The 18,008-nt window shown below is 39.6% G+C and overlaps 1 long non-coding RNA gene across 1 annotated transcript; it reads left to right on the top strand.

The window, feature by feature from the left end:
* The first annotated feature begins 1,238 nt into the window (after nucleotides 1-1,238).
* LOC125962686 (uncharacterized) lies at nucleotides 1,239-17,671 on the top strand. The gene is made up of 2 exons (XR_007474220.1): nucleotides 1,239-2,046; nucleotides 17,420-17,671. It is a non-coding gene; the product is annotated as an uncharacterized LOC125962686 (long non-coding RNA).
* Nucleotides 17,672-18,008: the final 337 nt, after the last annotated feature.

Here is an 18,008-nt window from a genome sequence, read left to right as displayed (position 1 = left end):
TATTACACTTTTGGAAAAAGAAAAATCTTCCTAAATAGATTCTGTTAAGGCTAGATCTAAAGAAAGAGAAGAAAAAAATGCTAAAAGAGAAGAGAAGAAAAAAATACATTTATGCAAAAGCAATGGCAGTTTTGATGCTTTTCTTTATACAACAGTAAAGGGTGTCATATGCCAGTGACCTACTCTGGGAAATCAAGTGAAACAGATTCGGATGTAGATGTGTTTTGGAGGCCTACAGTGGGACATTCAGTTGAATTTCTGCCAGTTTTTGATATCAAATTTTAGAAACCGAGTTTCTGCAGAAACTTAGGGAAGAAATGCCCCAGTGACTATGAATGATAGTTTTTTTGACAATCACAAAACATGATTGAGATTTTGCTGACAGGATTCTTAATTTCCATCCATGATACAAGGAAGTAATAGAAATATAGTGATAATGAGTATTAGATATGAACTTGATGCCAGCCACTGGAATAAATGCTTTAGTATACATTCTCATATTTAATCATCACATTAGTCCAATTATATATGTATGTATTATTATTCCAGCTTTACAGGTGAGGAACTGAGATTTAAAGAGATCAGTAAACTTACCTGAGATATAATGGCTTAGTTAAGTGATAGCATCAAGACTGGAACATGTGTTCTTGAACTTCAAATCCTAACTTTTAATTGCTTCATTAGACTCTTACCTTGTATGTGTATGTATATCAACATTTTGTATATATATTTGATATCTACATTTATGTGTTTGCATTTATAGTTATAAATAAGCATTATGTCTCTTTCTGTGGTCTTGAACTATCTGTGCTGGCCAAGTGGCAGAAAGCATAGCTTTTTTTTTTTTTTCCCCAGAAAAGTAGATATTCACAGTTACTTGGGAGAGACTATGGAAAACCAAAAGGAAACTCTTGAAAAATTTAGCATGATATTTGATTGAAGTTACTTGGAATCAATGTGGAATGTAAAGTTTGTGAGGGCAGGGACTTGATTCTTTTCTTTTTTTCTTTCTCTGTTCCCTCACTACTGCAGTATATAGAACAGTGCCTGATACAAAACAGATACTTTATGTCTATATTTGAGTGAATGAGAAAATTCAATAACCAAATAACCCTCAATTTTTCTCTCTCAGAGATCAGTCTTTTTAAGAGTGGTGCATGGAACTGATTCTGACTTTGAAGCTTCTAAGACCATGGGATTTTCTGAAGTCAAAGGACGACTGATTTGGAGGTGACTATTTATTCCTATTCTCTCTTGCTTCTTTAAGACCAAGACTTTGGTGAGGATTTATTAGTTTTCCAAGTAAGACATCCAAATGTACTGTGACCTGGTATTTACAACAGGTGCTGATGAGGGGTAGGACAGGTTAAAGAACTCTTGGAAACTGAATATTTGAGTTGGAGTATTGGTGATACTATCATTTTTCCTAATTGCTTTAACTCATTTTGAGTTGAAACTAATTTTGTAAAATACTTTATTATCTTTCGTAAATTAAGTCAATGTCATAGTGATGTGTGTGTGTGTGTGTGAGTGTGTGTGTTTTTTTTTTTTTTTTTTTTTTTTTTAGTGTGTGTGTTTTTAATAAATGCCTCTAGATCTCCGTAGGAAGAGAGACAAACAAACAATTGCCTTGTAGGTTACTGAAAACCAGTTCTCATCATTCAGAATAGCTTGTGGCTGCTGACATCATACATGCCATGGGCACAGACTAAAGAGAAAAAGAAGAATAGTGGAGAGATTATTAATGTAGGGACATACCTTCTGATAATTCCTCAAGAAAGAAGGAAGCCTTTGCTTCAATGTTCTGTAAACCTCTTTATCAATGGGAAGTTTGGTGCTAATAAAAACCAAGCTTTCAGATTTCCTGAGTCTCATTCACACAGTTTGGAGACATCAGACTCTTTCCAAAAATACTCTCTACTCTGTGGCTGTGGGTTTACCTACATTCGAGAAGGCTGGCTCAGATTGTGAAAATAGAGTTCGAGGGTTTGGACCTCCCTGGTGGCACAGTGGTTAAGAATCCGCCTGCCAATGCAGGGGTCACGGGTTCGATGCCTGGTCTGGGAAGATCCCACATGCCACGGAGCAACTAAGCCTGTGCACCACAAACACTAAGCTTGTTCTCTAGAGCCCAAGAGCCACAACTACTGAGCCCGTGCGCCTAGAGCCCATGCTCTGCAACAAGAGAAGCCACCTCAATGAGAAGCCTGTGCACCGCAACGAAGACCCAACACAGCCAAAAGTAAAGAAATAAATAAAAATTTAAAAAAAAAAGGATATGAGGATTTGTTTATTTAATAAATATTTTTAAAATAAACACCTTGTTACTGACAAGGAAACATGTGGATTAGTATTAAGACCTGGCATGATTTTGCTTATAAGTTTTTTTCTGAAAATGTCCTCATTGAATGTGTTTTCCATTAAAAAAAATTACTAAGACCATCAACGTGCCAAGAAATTTGTCAGTTTCTAATAAGAAATGAAAAAGTCGAAAAACAGATGTCATTGCATCATTGTTGTGCAAAGCGTGGTCCTCTCTCAGAATCACCTGGGGTACTCTCTCCAAATTCTAGACTCCCTGCTCTCACATCCCACAAATCCCAGAGAATCCTGTGGGCTCTACTTTCAAAATATATTCATAACGTAGCCACACCTCATCACCTCTGCCCCCACCACCCTGGCCCAAGCCACGTCATCTCACACACTTGTTCTCCTACGGACTGTTCTGATCGCTGCATTGAGGACTTAGGTCAAGTCATGTCACTCTTTTGTCCAAAACCCTAAAGCCTCCCATCCCAGAGTGAAAGCCAAAGCCCGGATGCTAGTTAAAGTTACAGTCAGCAATCAGGTATGGTAGTTTCTTGTGTCACTCTGGTGGGTTTTCCTCAGTGACTGCCAGCAACAGATCCACAGAAAAGGAAACCCCGATAATTTTGGCTACAGTGGATGTTTTATGATTAGCTCTTTTCAAACTACATCTTGTCATGTTTAAACAACATATTCAATCACATAATACAATCCCTAAAATTTCCTCTTAAGAATAATTTCCTCTGCCCACATCTCTTCATCACTCTAGCCAAATATATATGACTCTACTGCCAGTAACTACCGCCTGCACCTGCTGTTAACCACCGCCCACAACTATCACCATCACCATCACCATCACCATCACCACCACCTCCAATTACAACTACCTTCCCCACTGATGCCACCATGACTAACACAGCGGCTGCCCCCGCAAAAGTCACCATTATCTTCCCCAACTGCCACCCTCACTACCACCACCACCCACAATGACCACCTGTAACATCACTAGTACCCATAACTGTCACCACTAACCCCACTCCCCCAGCAACTAACGCTGCCTCCATAGCTAACATCCCCTCCAAGCTGACAGCACTTTTGCTTAGGAAAAAGTGAGTGATTGATAGAAACTTTTGTGAAAACGTTGGGAAAAATATTCCAGAAAAGTAATGATTTCTATCAATTCCGAATATCACTGGTCTACTTATGATCTTTTTTTTTAATTTGAATTTTATTTTATTTATTTATTTTTTATATGGCAGGTTCTTATTAGTTATCTGTTTTATACATATTAGTGTATATAGGTCAATCCCAAGCTCCCAGTTCATCTCACCCCCCACCCCCCTAGCTTTCCCCCCTTCGTTTGTTCTCTATGTCAGTGTCTCTATTTCTGCCTTGCAAACTGGTTCATCTGTACCATTTTTCTAGATTCCACATATATGTGTTAATATACGATATTTGTTTTCCTCTTTCTGACTTACTTCACTCTGTAGGACAGTCTCTAGGTCCATCCACGTCTCTACAGATGACCCAATTTTGTTCCTTTTTATGGCTGAGTAATATTCCATTGTACTGTACTGTATATATGTGCCACATCTTCTTTATCCATTCATCTGTTGATGGACATTTAGGTTGCTTCCATGACCTGGCTATTGTAAATAGTGCTACAGTGAACATTGGGGTGCATGTGTCCTTTTGAATTACAGTTTTCTCTGGGTATTTGCCCAGTAGTGGGATTGCTAGGTCATATGGTTTTCAGTTTTTTTAGTTTTTTTTTTTAATTAATTAATTTATTTTCGGCTGTGTTGGGTCTTCGTTTCTGTGCGAGGGCTTTCCCTAGTTGCAGCGAGCGGGGGCCACTCTTCATTGCGGTGTGCGGGCCTCTCACTGTCGCGGCCTCTCTCGTTGCGGAGTACAAGCTCCAGGCGCGCAGGCTCAGGAGTTGTGGCACACGGGCCCAGTTGCTCCGCGGCATGTGGGATCCTCCCAGACCAGGGCTTGAACCCGTGTCCCCTGCACTGGCAGGCGGACTCCCAACCACTGCACCACCAGGGAAGCCCCTGTTTTTAGTTTTTTAAGGAACCTCCCCTCCATACTGTTCTCCACAGTGGCTGTACCAGTTTACATTCCCACCAGCAGTGCAAGAGGGTTCCCTTTTCTCCACACCCTCTCCGGCATTTGTCGTTTGTAGATTTTCTGATGATGTGATCTACTTATAATCTTATTGCTGATAAATCGATGAGTAACAAAACACATCTTATAAAATTACAAAAGGGATGCCGTACTTTTGTTACATAAATTTTGGCATTCCCAAGTGCAAAATGGTAACTCTGTTGTTACTCTTAAAAGTTTCTGACTCTTCTACCATGCTTTATTACACATGTTATTCGTACACCATAAATAGGCTCCTAACGTATGCTGAGTTCATTCAGACTTACCCAGGGAGAAGTAGAGTTACATCCCAATACATTTTAATAATAGAAAATGGATTTCCATGAAAAATATAACGTTCGTTTGAAACTTTTGGCACATCTGAAAATTTTATCTCCTTTGAAAGAACATGGGAACATATTTCTTTCTTTCTTTTTTTAATTGAAGTATAGTTATTTTACAATGTTGTGTTAAGTTCTGCTGTCAGCAAAGTGATTCAGTTATACATATACATATGTATATACATACATTCTTTTTTTTAAATTCCTTTCCACTATGGTTTATCATAGGATATTGGATATAAGCAGATTTTCTAAAAAAAATATTCTGAGAGCTTCCTAGAAAATGTGTTGCATAGTGAAGGCTTTATTTCCAATTGGTGCTTGTTCTGACTCAATTTTTGGACCCAGATTTTGTTTTCATTAGATTGATCAAGTGTGTGTTTTCTTACTTTTCCTTAGAAGAAGGCATTGATTACAATCGGCTTTTACTTAATTATGAAGTTGAAAGCTTCAGCATTTACAATTAAAGAAAAGCCTGCTACGTAATAGTTTTACTGACAGAGACTCTGGATTATAACTGCCCACTCCGCAGCTTTATTGAAGTAGAATTGATAAGTAAAGACTGTACATAGGTAAGGTCTATAGTGTGATGATTTGATATTAGCTTTGATGGAATGCCTGAGCTGGAGAGAGGGATAAAAGAGGCGGCCTCTATCGTGAGGACAGATTAACATGGTGACCTTCTAATAAGGGAAAAAAGCCAGGGAAAATCAGGCAGAGGGCCTTGTTAAGCATAGAGGGTTTCCCTGGCACCTTTTGAGCATGTGGGGGATTCCGCTGCCCGCTACCCTATTTATATATTCCTGCTGTGTCGTTAGTGCCAAAGGAAAAGACTTGCCTATTTCCCACCCATTAAATAATTCTTCATTGCAAAATTGAATCAGGAAAAGGGAGATTTTATATCTGTTTTTGTTGCCTTCAAACAGTTTTATGCACATAAATACTTTGGAGATTGGATACCCCTCTTAGGAAAGAGAACATTTATTTTGTAGTTGTATATAAAGCACTCACAAAGGACATCATGCATGCAGTTCTCGGAAGTTTTTGCAAACACCAAAGAATGTGACAGCTACTGCTCAACATCTTTCAGCTGTGATTATACCAGGTTACCTCCCAAACACCCTTTTTTTGTTTTACTTTTTGGCTGTGTTGGGTCCTCATTGCTGCACGCGGGCTTTCTCTAGTTGTGGCGAGCGGGGGCTACTCTTTGTTGTGGTGCGCGGGCTTCTTGTTGTGGTGGCTTCTCTTGTTGTGGAGCACGGGCTCTAGGCACGCGGGCTTCAGTAGTTGCAGCACATGGGCTCTAGACTACAGGCTTAGTAGTTGTGGCGCACGGGCTTAGTTGCTCCATGGCATGTGGGATCTTCCCGGACCAGTGTCCCCTGCATTGGCAGGTGGATTTTTAACCGCTGTGCCACCAGGGAAGTCCCCCAAACACCCATTTTTACATGTACAAGTCAAATGATTTTCCCAAGCTAAGCTGTCTGCTGATTTTTCCAGGGATTGATGAACTTCTTTAAACGTCTATAATGAGTACTAGTGACCTATAATTTCAGGGAACTTGAAACTACCTGAGTATAATTGCTTTAAAAATGCCTGCTACTGTCCAGTTTGAACAACCAGCCTGTCACAAACAAACCACTGTCAATCCATTATAAAAGGAAAACCCCTCTCCTAATTGAGAATCCAGGAACAGTGTCAAGGAGTGGAGTTTTGATTGTATAGAGAGCTATTGATGGCTCTGATTTGGGTGTGTGATAGGTGAATCACTTCACTTCCCCATCCTCTGTTACCTAATCTCCCAAGGAGGGGCGTGGATGACATTATCTCTAAAGCATTTTTTACTTCTAACTTATTGTTAGTTAAGTAAGTCTGATTTGAAGGGCACTCAGAATGGATCGTGTAGAAGGCACGTGCTTCTACCTTTTGACTATTATGAATAATGCTGCTATGAATACGGATGGACACCCATCTCTTTGAGACTCTGTTTTTAATTGTTTTGGGTATGTACCCAGAAGTGGAATTGCTGGATCATATGGTAATTCTATCTTTAATATTTTCTGAGGAACCTCCAGATTGTTCTCCATAGTGGCTGCTCCGTTTTACATTCCCACCAATAGCGCACAAAGGTTCCAATTTCCCCAAATCCTGGCCAGAACTTGTTATTTTCTCTTTTTTTGGTAGTAGTCATACTAATGGGTGTGAGGTGATATCCCATTGTGGTTTTGATTTGCATCTCCCTAGTGATTAATGATGTTGAGCATCTTTTCATGTGCTTATTGGCTGTGTCTTCCTTGGAAAAATGTCTACTTAAGTCCTTTGCCTGTTTTTTATTTGGGTTATTTTTTGTTGAGTTGTGGGATTTCTTTGTATAGTCTGGATGTTAACTCCTTTTCAGATACATGGTTTCTTCCATTCCATTGGATGCATTTTCACTCTGTGGTTTGTGTCCTTTGTTGCACAGAAGTTTATAATTTTGAGGTAGTCCAGTTTAACTATTTTTACTTTGTTTCCTGTGCTTTTGGCATCATGTCCAAGAAATCATTGTCAAACTCCATGTCAAGAAGCTTTCCCCCTGTTTCATTCTAAGAGTGTTAAAGTTTTAACTCTTAAGTTTAAATCTTTGATCTATTTTGAGTTAATTTTTTTAAATTAACTAATTTATTTTTGGCTGCGTTGGGTCTTTGTTGCCACGCATGGGCTTTCTCCAGTTGTGCTGAGTGGGGGCTACTCTTCGTTGTGGTGCGCGGGCTTCTCATTGTGCTGGCTTCTCCTGTTGCAGAGCACGGGCTCTAGGTGTGGGCTTCAGTAGTTGTGGCACGTGGGCTCAGTAGTTGTGGCTCACGAGCTCTAGAGTGCTGGCTCAGTAGTTGTGGTGCACGGGCTTAGTTGCTCTGCAGCATGTGGGATCTTCCCGGACCAGAGCTCGAACCCATGTCCCCTGCATTGGCAGGTGGATTCTTAACCACTGTGCCACCAGGGAAGTCCCTTGAGTTAATTTTGTATATGGTGTAAGGTAAGGGTCAAATTCATTCTTTTGCATATGGTATCTAGTTTTCCCAATACCATTTGTTGAAAAGACTGTCCTTTACACATTGGATGGTCTCGGCATCCTTGTCAAAAATCATTTGGTCATATATGCAAGGGCTTAATCTGCGTTTATCAGATCTTTTGATGTTTCAGAATAAAGCAGAAATTCAGAATTTCATGTGTAATAATATTTTAAGAATAAGAATGTAAATGGAAAAAAAAATTAAATTAAAGTACTGCAGAGTAAAGGAAACACATATGTGGGCCATTTTCCAGCCCATTGGGTACTAGCTTGTTGCTTTTGTTTTGAAGAGAATAGAAATGGATGGACACATGGAGACACACACATTTTAGCAAGTTTGTGCTCTGAAAAAAATGTTCTTTTTGCTGGGTTTATAATTAAGCAAATTTTTGTGGAGAAGTATTAGCATGGAAATGGGGCATTTGGGTTCTTTAAAAGAGGGTCAGGATATAAAAGGGATTCTGAAGTCATTTCTCCTTTGCAAGAGTGGAGAACTTTTCTCATGGAACATTTCCATGTTCTCTCCATGGGAGTTGTTTCTCTGAGGCCACAAAGATGGAAAAGGGAGAAGAAGAAGGAAGCTAGCAAGTGTATGTGTACGCCAAGTGCTTTACAAATCTATTTTATTGTCTTACAAAAGTTCCCTTACAGATTGGCTTTTCTTTTTCCAGGTTGGCTTTTATTATTTCCATTAAAAAAAAAAAAGAAAACCCTTAAAGTTAAGAGAAAGTGGGAAGCTTATTTTAGGACACAAATAAATGAATGGCCAAAACAGAATTTAGACACAGGTCAGCCATCCTCCACAATTTCACGATTAAGATAAGTTAGCTCCAAATGAGTCTTCCAGTGGCTGAGATGGGCAGCCAGGAGGCTGAGCAAAGGAGAAAAGATTGTGCTATCAAAAAAATTAACTATATTAAAAGTAAATAAAAAATAGGTGCAAATCAAGAGAAAACCTTCCTGGCTTTATAATGCATTGCTACCTTAATATATGCCTGAAACCAATCAATTTATGCAGATATCCTCACCGTGTAATTACACTTTTTTTCCCCTTTTAACTAAGTTCCTAAAATGTGGGCACTTAGTAAGTGATGACAATTATTATTCTGTATAATAATAAAGAAAAGTCTGAATAACCATAATTAGTAAAAGCAGCAGTTTTTCAAGTACCACCTTTTGAGAATCCAAAGTGAATTTCTTAATGCTTATATACAAAGCTTTTAAACGTGCAAATCTGTTCTTATGTCAATAAGCCACATGTGCTTCTTTGAGGATTCCAAAAGCAGTGGGTAGCACCCAGAATCACACAGCCTGAGCCGGAAAGGATCCTAGAAAGTCCCAATTCTCTGGTTTTACTTACGGTGAAACTAAGAATGTGTTTTTCAAGTCCAGAGCCAAGACTAGAAATGAGGTCTCGTCAATCTTAGTGCAACGCTTTCTCTGATACATCTTTCTTTTTATTAGATTTAGAGCTAATACTAGAGGCCCCAGAATTCATTAATGACACAGAAAAGTGTCTGCAGACTGAATGAATCTTCTACATGTCTGTTTCTTCTTCCCAAAATATACGTAGATGTTACTGTGACTCTATAATGTTCCTTGAACCATTCAGCAACTTACTGAGCACTTATTTGAACAAAGACCATATGACAAAGCCCAAGCCCTCATGAAGTTTATATTCTGATGGAGTGAGAATGACAATAAATTGTTTAATAAGTAAAGTTTTAGCATGATAGTTGGTGAAACATTCTGCAGAGAAAAATAAAACAGAGTGAGGACAGGAAGTGATGGCAAGTGGGGTTTGCTCTTTTGTACTGAAAGGTACAGGGGTAGGGCTCACTCCTCTGAGAGGGTAACTTTTGAGCAGAGACCTGCAGGAAGGGAGGGAATCAGCCATGGGGCAATTGGGGAGAGACCTCACAAGGATGTCACTGTGCCTGGAATGAAGTGAAAAGGGTGGGGGAGTTACAGAAGATGACATCAGAAAAGTAAATTGAGGCCAGATCACGCAGAGTCATGAAGCTCACTTTAATGTTTGACTTTTACTCTGAGTAGGGTAGAAAACCATTGGAAGGTTTTGAATAGAAGAGTAACATGAGCTGACTTGTATTCTGCTCCGATCTCTTTGGCTTCTGTGTGGAAATTCTGGGTGGAGTGTGGAAGCAGGGAGAATATTTCCGGAGTTACTGCGGAAATCCCTGAAGAGAGAAAGGTACTTGTGGTGGAGGAGCTAGTCATACGGGGACAGTTTCTGGTTATGTTTTGAAGGTAGAAATGCAGAATGTGAACACAAAAGCGGATTAAGTATTACTTCAACTACTGAACGACAGGGAGGATGAAGGTCCCATTTTCTAAGAAGGGGAAGACTAGGGGAGAATGTTTGGGGAGGGAAGAACGTCAGTAAGAGGAGGAGCTTGGTTTTGAGCATGTTGAGTTTGAGGTTAATGAGATGTTCAAGCTGAGTGTTGGGTGGGCAATTGAAAATATGAGTCTGGATATCAGGGAAGCAGTGTAGGCTGGAAATATAAACTGATATCAGTTTAAAGTGTTATTGAACTCATTGCAAATAGGTTGCAGGCAAGATACCCCTTTAATAAGTCAGTATGTATTTTCTAAGCACAAGGACATTTTCTTATATAACCACAGTACGACGATAAATCTTATTTTCTAATTTATACTATTAACTAATTTACAAATCTTATTCAAAACTTCACCAGTAGTCTCAATAATGCCCTTTATAGTGTGTACACACACACAGTCCAGGATCATCTTATCAGTATCAAGCATTGCACACACACACACACACTGCATTGCATTATATATTGCAATATATAATTTATATATATATATATATATATATATATAAAATATACCTTTTCACAGTTCCACTTGGGGATTTTATATTAACCACTGGTGAATCTTGGTGAAAGTACACAGAACTTCTTTTTACTATACTTACATCTTTTCCATACATTTGAAATTACCTCAAAATAAAAAGTTATAAAAATGTGTTACTGGATACATCTTTTTAATTGTTTTTTAAATTAATTCTGCATTTCCCTGACTGTCTTAGTCAGCTTGAGCTGCTATAACAAATACCATATACCATAATGGTATACTACCAAAATATCATAGTACTGGGTGGCTTAAACAACAAAGGTTTCAGGTTGGAAAGTCCAAGATCAAGATGCCAGCAGATTTGATTCTTGGCGAGGGCTGTCTTCCAGGTTTGCAGATGGCTGCCTTCTTGCTATGTCCTCACATGGTGGAGACAGAGGAAAGGAGATCTTTGTCCCTTTTCCTCCTCTTATAAGGACATTAATCCCATAATGGGAGCCCCATCCTCATGACTTCATCTAAACCTAATTACCTCCCAAAGGTCCCACCTTCAAATACCATCACATTAGGAGTTAGGGCTTCAAAAGATGAATTTTGGTGGGGGACACAAATAAATATTCAGTCCATAATATTGACAAAAAGTTATCAAAGCGCTCTCTCTCTCTCTCTGTATAAATATATATATATAATATATATATATATATATATACACACAGTATATATGTAATATATATGTACACATTATGTACACATACATATGTAGAGAGAACTATATATGTGTATATATATTACACACTATATTTAAATGGTCTATATTATATAGAGAGGATATATTCCAGGATATTATAATTGATATGGAAATATTAATTCTATAGAAAAAAAACCTCTTGCTCATTGTTGAAAATCTTGGTCTATTTTCAGCTTCCACCCCCAACCCTATCACCAAACAAGGGACTTTATCTTCCTTTTATAATATAGGCTTCATAATATCAGGGGTCTTGTCTATTTTGTTTCTTGTTTTATTCCTTTTACCTACAGCAGTGTTCAGGTGTACAGTGTACAGTGTTCAGTAACTGGTAACATCTCAAAAATATGTTGAATGACTAACACAAAATGCAGATCCCTCATACATACATTTATTGCGTATGCTTTTTCCCCTAAATGTATCCATACACTTTAAAATACTGAAAAGCACTGTTCTAATGGGAAGAGATGGCTTATAGAATCACAAGACTCAGGGAAATTTTAACAGGTGTTTCCTAGAGTTTTTGTGAGATGTGTATGTGGTAATAACATAAGCTGAACACCAAGAATAGGGTTGGTAGATGGAAGGTGCCCAGCAGTGATCCCCAGTAGCTATATTTCTCCTGTCCACTACCTCTTTCTCCTTACAGAGTCTGCTTTTGGAATGTGTCTCTAAGATTAGAAAGTAAATGTTGAGCAGACAAATTTGAGAAATTGTTCAGTCTTTTAAAATCCCAACCACTTCCATGATCTATTGAAAACACAGTTGTATAAAATTGGTTACAGTCACCTTATTCTAGGGCCCTGGCATGGACTCAGGCCCTGTCCTTCACTTTGTCAAAATATGTCAGAAATCCTGTGGAGACTTTCCCTCCACAGGTCTTTCAATAACCAACAGTTGAAAGATGAGTCAAATAATTAAGACAGCTCTATTTGACATAACCAAGAAACATTGCTCTGGGAGCTAGGGAAAAGATAGTATAGCTGGCCTCTTATATAGCAAATCTACTGAATTATAAATGAATGAAAGAATGGTGCATGGAGAATTCAGAACTTAATACTAATGTCTACTCTATGCTAGACACTGTATGTCTAGAGGCTGTGTGCTGTGAGAAATGCAGTCATGAAACGGGATGTTACAATCAAGCGGACAGAAAAGACAATGACTAAAAGTGAAAGTATGTGTAGGGGTAGAATGAATGATAGGAGGTTGAGAATGGATGGGAACAGCTGAGAGAAGGGGGAGGTTTCAGCAAGGAGCTGGCATATTAAGTGTGTCTAAAAGAATGAAGAGAATTTTGCAAGGAGAATTCCAGAAAAGGACAGCAATGAAGTCTGTGGGTAAAGCGTTAAGGCTGTAGAGTCAGCAACCCTTAGTTCTAAATGGACTCTATCACTTTCTTAGCTCTCTGACCTGTAAGTCTCAGTTTCCATGTCTGTACAATGCAGAAGGGGGTGGTTGAGACCAGGCTTGTTGTAAAGTTTAAATGAGGTGACACACATAAGGGACTTCGCACAGGCTCAGACCCAGTGAGTGCTCCATAAGTATTAGCCACTGTTGTTATTGTAGTTATTATGATTATTTTCCCATTTTAACTAGATGTCAAGTTTTTTGTAATGGCACAAGTCCAGAGAATCCAGGCAGAACTTGCCATGGAGTGACAAGGAGCCCGGTGTGGATTTCAGTGTGAAGAGGTTCAATTCTACCTGTAGGGAAGTTACGGAGAAGGGAATGCCTTCTTATTGGGCACTCACTGTTTTAGATGCTAGGAGTTTTGGAGGGCACAGATGCAGTCCTGCCTTCTAGGCATTTGGCTTGATGAGGGTTAGGCAAAACCCACATCATTCTGAATGCAAGAAAGACTGTGATTAGATTCTATAAAAGGAGTGCAAATATGTCACAGAGAACAGAAGTAGGAATGATCAGTTTCACTTCAAAATACTAAAAAAAGGTGACATTAATATGCATCTTTAAAAAAGAGTGATTAAAAAAGTGAATCTAAAGCTGTTTCTGATTCTAGATTCTAGACGTGCTGTCACTTTCCTTGTTCCAACATCAGGGTGAATTGCTTAACCTCTGTAAGCCTTAGCTTTCTTATCTATTAAATAGAGATAATGTGGTACCTATTGCTTAGAACAATTGTGGGGTTTATGGAAGATAATCCATGTAAAGGAGCTTACCTGGCACAATGCCAAAGAACTGATTCAATGAATCACTTGTATGTGTTCTTACTATTTCAAGACTATTTTATAGGATACAGAGCACTTTGTTATAGATGATCTTATTTCATCCTCGTAACCTCCTTGTAACATTGGCAAGATAAACAACTATCGTTCCCTTTTGATTGATGAAGAAACTGAAGATTGAAGAGATGGATATATCAAATCATACGCAACTGGTATGGGTCAGACTCAGGACTTAATCCCAGATCTAATGCCCTGAGTACCTTTCCTTTTATTTCTGTCTTGAAATGAAAGGAAATCACCCTCAAGAAGATGTAATTGTTATATTGGCTTTAAAATTGTTGTTTCTTGGGCTTCCCTGGTGGCGCAGTGGTTGAGAGTTCGCCTACCGATGCAGAGGACACGGGTTCGTGCCCCAGTCCGGGAAGATCCCACATGCCGCAGAGCGGCTGGGCCCATGAGCCATGGCCGCTGAGCCTGTGCGTCCGGAGCCTGTGCTCCGCAACGGGAGAGGCCACAGCAGTGAGAGGCCCGCATACCGCAAAAACCAAAACCAAAACCAAAAAACAAAAAATTGTTGTTTCTTGATAATTTCAGAGCTTCTTCTATTCAAATGAAATCTCATAAAACCCCTAACGTATACAACAGTAACCAGAGATGCTCTTTAAAAACTCAAGACTGTATGATTCTCTCCTTTCCTCTTCACTCAATGGCTCCGTGCAGCCCAACTTGGGAAAAAAATAAACAGGTCTGAAGGAAAGATCTGTATTTGGAGAACAGCTTAAGCAAGGTTGGTGGTCTGAGAGTCCATAGCCTTTCACAAGCTCTTGAGGAGTTTGATGCTTTACCTGCGGCTGGACCAGCTTTGGTGTCAGTGCCTGTGAAGTTCACTAACTGTGGGACCCGGGGCATGTTTCTTAAATTCCCTTTGCCTCAATTCCCTGATCCACAACATGCAGGTAATAATATCTACCTTATGGGTTATTGTGAGAGGTAAATTTGATAACAAGAAAAACATTAAAAATGTTCTTGACATATAGTAAGTGCTCAAAAATCATTTACTGCAAATGATTTCATCTTTCTGGGCTTCACTTTTCTCTTCTGCAGAATAAGAACAATAATTTACCAAGGGAGTTTTTGTCAGACTTACATGGTGTAATGTAAATAATGCAGATAAAAGGCCTGGCACGTAACAGTAACTGGGGACTTCCCTGGCGGTCCAGTGGTTAAGACTCTGAGCTTCCACTGCAGGGGGTGCGGGTGTGATCCCTGGTCAGGGAACTAAGATCCCATATGCCGAAGCGTGGCCAAAACAAAACAAAACAAAAAACAACCCCCCCCCCCAAATAACAGTAACTAAATAGAAGTAATAATAAAATTCTCCTTGTGATTTCACTCTCTTTTCTGAATCCTAACATTCTGTGTAAAAGCAAGTCCTCTTTTGTGTTTCCAGTTTCTTCTTCTTTCTCCCGCCCTTGCTCACATATGAAGGACCTTGCCTGTTTCTGATGTCAGTCCCTGGACCCTTTTCATAGGAAAGACTCATGTCCTCCAATTAGACCAATACCGATTGACCTGGGCCCTTCGGCAATCCTGATGCCTTCCACATTAATTTGACATCTGCACTTCACCTTGAAAATATGCTAATTGCAACAGGGATCTGAAGACTGCACGAAACACGGGTTTGCAAAAGTCTGTGGTGTGCTAGGAATAATTGCAAATTTAATTCCCTTTGAGAAGATGTACAAAAACCTGACCACTCCCATTAGCCCAGAGGAAATTAGAATCTCTGAAATCAAGTGAAATGAACCAAATTAAAGGACAAAATATTTCATTTTGAAGGAAAAAAAGCTCTACACTTCATTATTTAAAATCTCCCAGAAAAAACTTTGGTTCAGAAACAGTGTTTTTCAGCATTTCCATTAGGCAATTAATTTTCTTAGAATTAATGTTCTGAAAAAATCTTGCTCAATTTTATTTTTCAGAGACAAGTTTAACTTTAAAAATATGTTAAAAAATGTAGGTAATAATTAATTGTGTTTTATTATCAAAGGAGCACTAATTTAAGCTAAACATGCAGTGCTATTGCATCAAATATAATCTTAAATTTTAAAAACAACTTTATTGGGGCATATTTTATGTATCATAAAATTCACCCACTTCAAGAGTGCAATTCAGTGATTTTTCAGTAACTTGCCATTGCTATCACCTTAAATCAGTTTTAGAACATTTTTACTCCCCCAACAAGATTCTTCATACCCACTTATTATTCAATAAATTTTTAAATTTTATTTATTTGTTTTTGGCTGCATTGGGTCTTTGTTGCTGTGCTCGGGCTTTCTCTAGTTGCGGCGAGAGGGGCTGCTCTGTCGCAGTTTGCGGGCTTCTCATTGCGGTGGCTTCCCTTGTTGCGGAGCACGGGCTCTATGCATGTGGGCTTCAGTAGTTGTGGCACGAGGGCTCAGTAGTTGTGGCTCATGGGCTCTAGAGCACAGGCTCAGTAGCTCCGTGGCCTGTGGGATCTTCCTGGACCAGGGATTGAACCCACGTCCCCTGCATTGGCAGGCGGATTCTTAACCGCTGCGCCACCAGGGAAGCCCCTTCATACCCATTTATAATTAATCCCCATTCACACTTCCAGCCCCTGACAACCACTAATTTACTTTCTGTCTCTGTAAATTTGCCATTTCTGGAGATTTTATATAAATGGAATCACGCTGTGTTTGGTCTCCAGTGTATGGCTTCTTTGACTTCGCATAACTTTTTTTTTTTTTTTTTTGTGGTACCGGGCCTCTCACTGTTGTGGCCTCTCCCGTTGCAGAGCACAGGCTCCGGACGTGCAGGCTCAGCGGCCATGGCTCACGGGCCTAGCCGCTGCGCGGCATGTGGGATCTTCCCGGATCGGGGCACGAACCCGTGTCCCCCTGCATCGGCAGGCGGACTCTCAACCACTGCGCCAGCAGGGAAGCCCTCGCATAACATTTTTGAGCTTCATTCATGCTGAAGCATGTGTCGGTAGTTCGTTCCTTTTTATTACTGAGTATTATTCCACTGTATAAACAGACCACGTTTTGCCTATCATATGCCAGGTGGTGGACATTTAGGTGGCTTTCAGTTTTTGCCTTTTGTGATGTAATCTTATTTTTTTTCTCTTTTTCCCATTGGATAAAACTGACATATAACATTGTGCAAATTTAAGGTATACAGTGTGTTACTTTGATACATTTGTATATGGTAATACACAATATTTTGCTGTTGGAAAAGTATTTATCACATTACCTACTTATAGCACAATATTATTGTCTATATTAAATATACTGTATGTTAGATCTCTATAGATATCATTTATTTCTATGAGAGAAATGTGTTAACAATTAGGTGCTCTGTTGGTCTTCTCTCCTGAGCTCAAACAACATGGGGAGTTTTGGAATGGAGCAGAAAGGCATTGCCCATTACTACCAATGGCTCCTGAGGCTTCTATCATCCTCTTTGTTCAGTTCTGTTTAATATTCTGTCTCAGAAGATGAGCAACACTTTTTGCATTTTTGGAGCCTAGTTTAGGTCCATTACTCAAGAACCACAGTTTATTTTAATGGGCAATGAAGAAGGGGGACTGCTAAATGTTCCATGATGTACATTGGAGAATTAAGCTTTCAGGGCAAATTCTCCACTCACACTTTGCTAAATTCTTTCTGTCAAAATTTCCTTCTCAGCCCAATTGAAGCAATATATCAAAAGTAAGCGGGTGGGGGCTTCCCTGGTGGCGCAGTGGTTAAGAATCCGCCTGCCAGTGCAGGGGACACAGGTTTGAGCCCTGGTCTGGGAAGATCCCACATGCCACGGAGCAACTAAGCCTGTGCGCCACAACTACTGAGCCTGCACTCTAGAGCCCATGTGCCACAACTGCTGAAGCGCGGGCGCCTGGATCCCGTGCTCTGCAAGGGGAGAAGCCACCGTAATGAGAAGCCTGTGCACGGCAACGAAGAGTAGCCCCCACTCGCCGCAACTAGAGAAAGCCCGCGCGCAGCAGCGAAGACCCAATGCAACCAAAAATAAATAAATAGAATAAAAAATAAAAAAAAGTAAGCGGTCGAGTGACTTCCAGCTTAAAATTATACATTTTGTCCATTCTCACCCACATTTTTAATGTAAATGTGAAGCCATCATGAAAAGTGTTAAGAGCTCAGCTGGTTGTGTTTTCATGGTTTATGCTTTGCTGAGACAGCATTATCCATCTTGCCCAGGATGGCTTCAGGATAGCATTTAGAACCTCCGATGGCTTCAGAGAATTCAGGCAACAAATTTAGAGAGAGAGACACAGAGATAGAGCTAGAGAGAGAGACAGAGAGAGAGACGGGGGAGACGGAGACATTAGTGTCAAAGAAAATGGAAAA

This window comes from Orcinus orca, chromosome 20 (genome assembly GCF_937001465.1).
Source record: "Orcinus orca chromosome 20, mOrcOrc1.1, whole genome shotgun sequence".
Taxonomy (NCBI): Eukaryota; Metazoa; Chordata; class Mammalia; order Artiodactyla; family Delphinidae; genus Orcinus; species Orcinus orca.
This window is presented reverse-complemented; position numbering and strand designations above follow the sequence as displayed.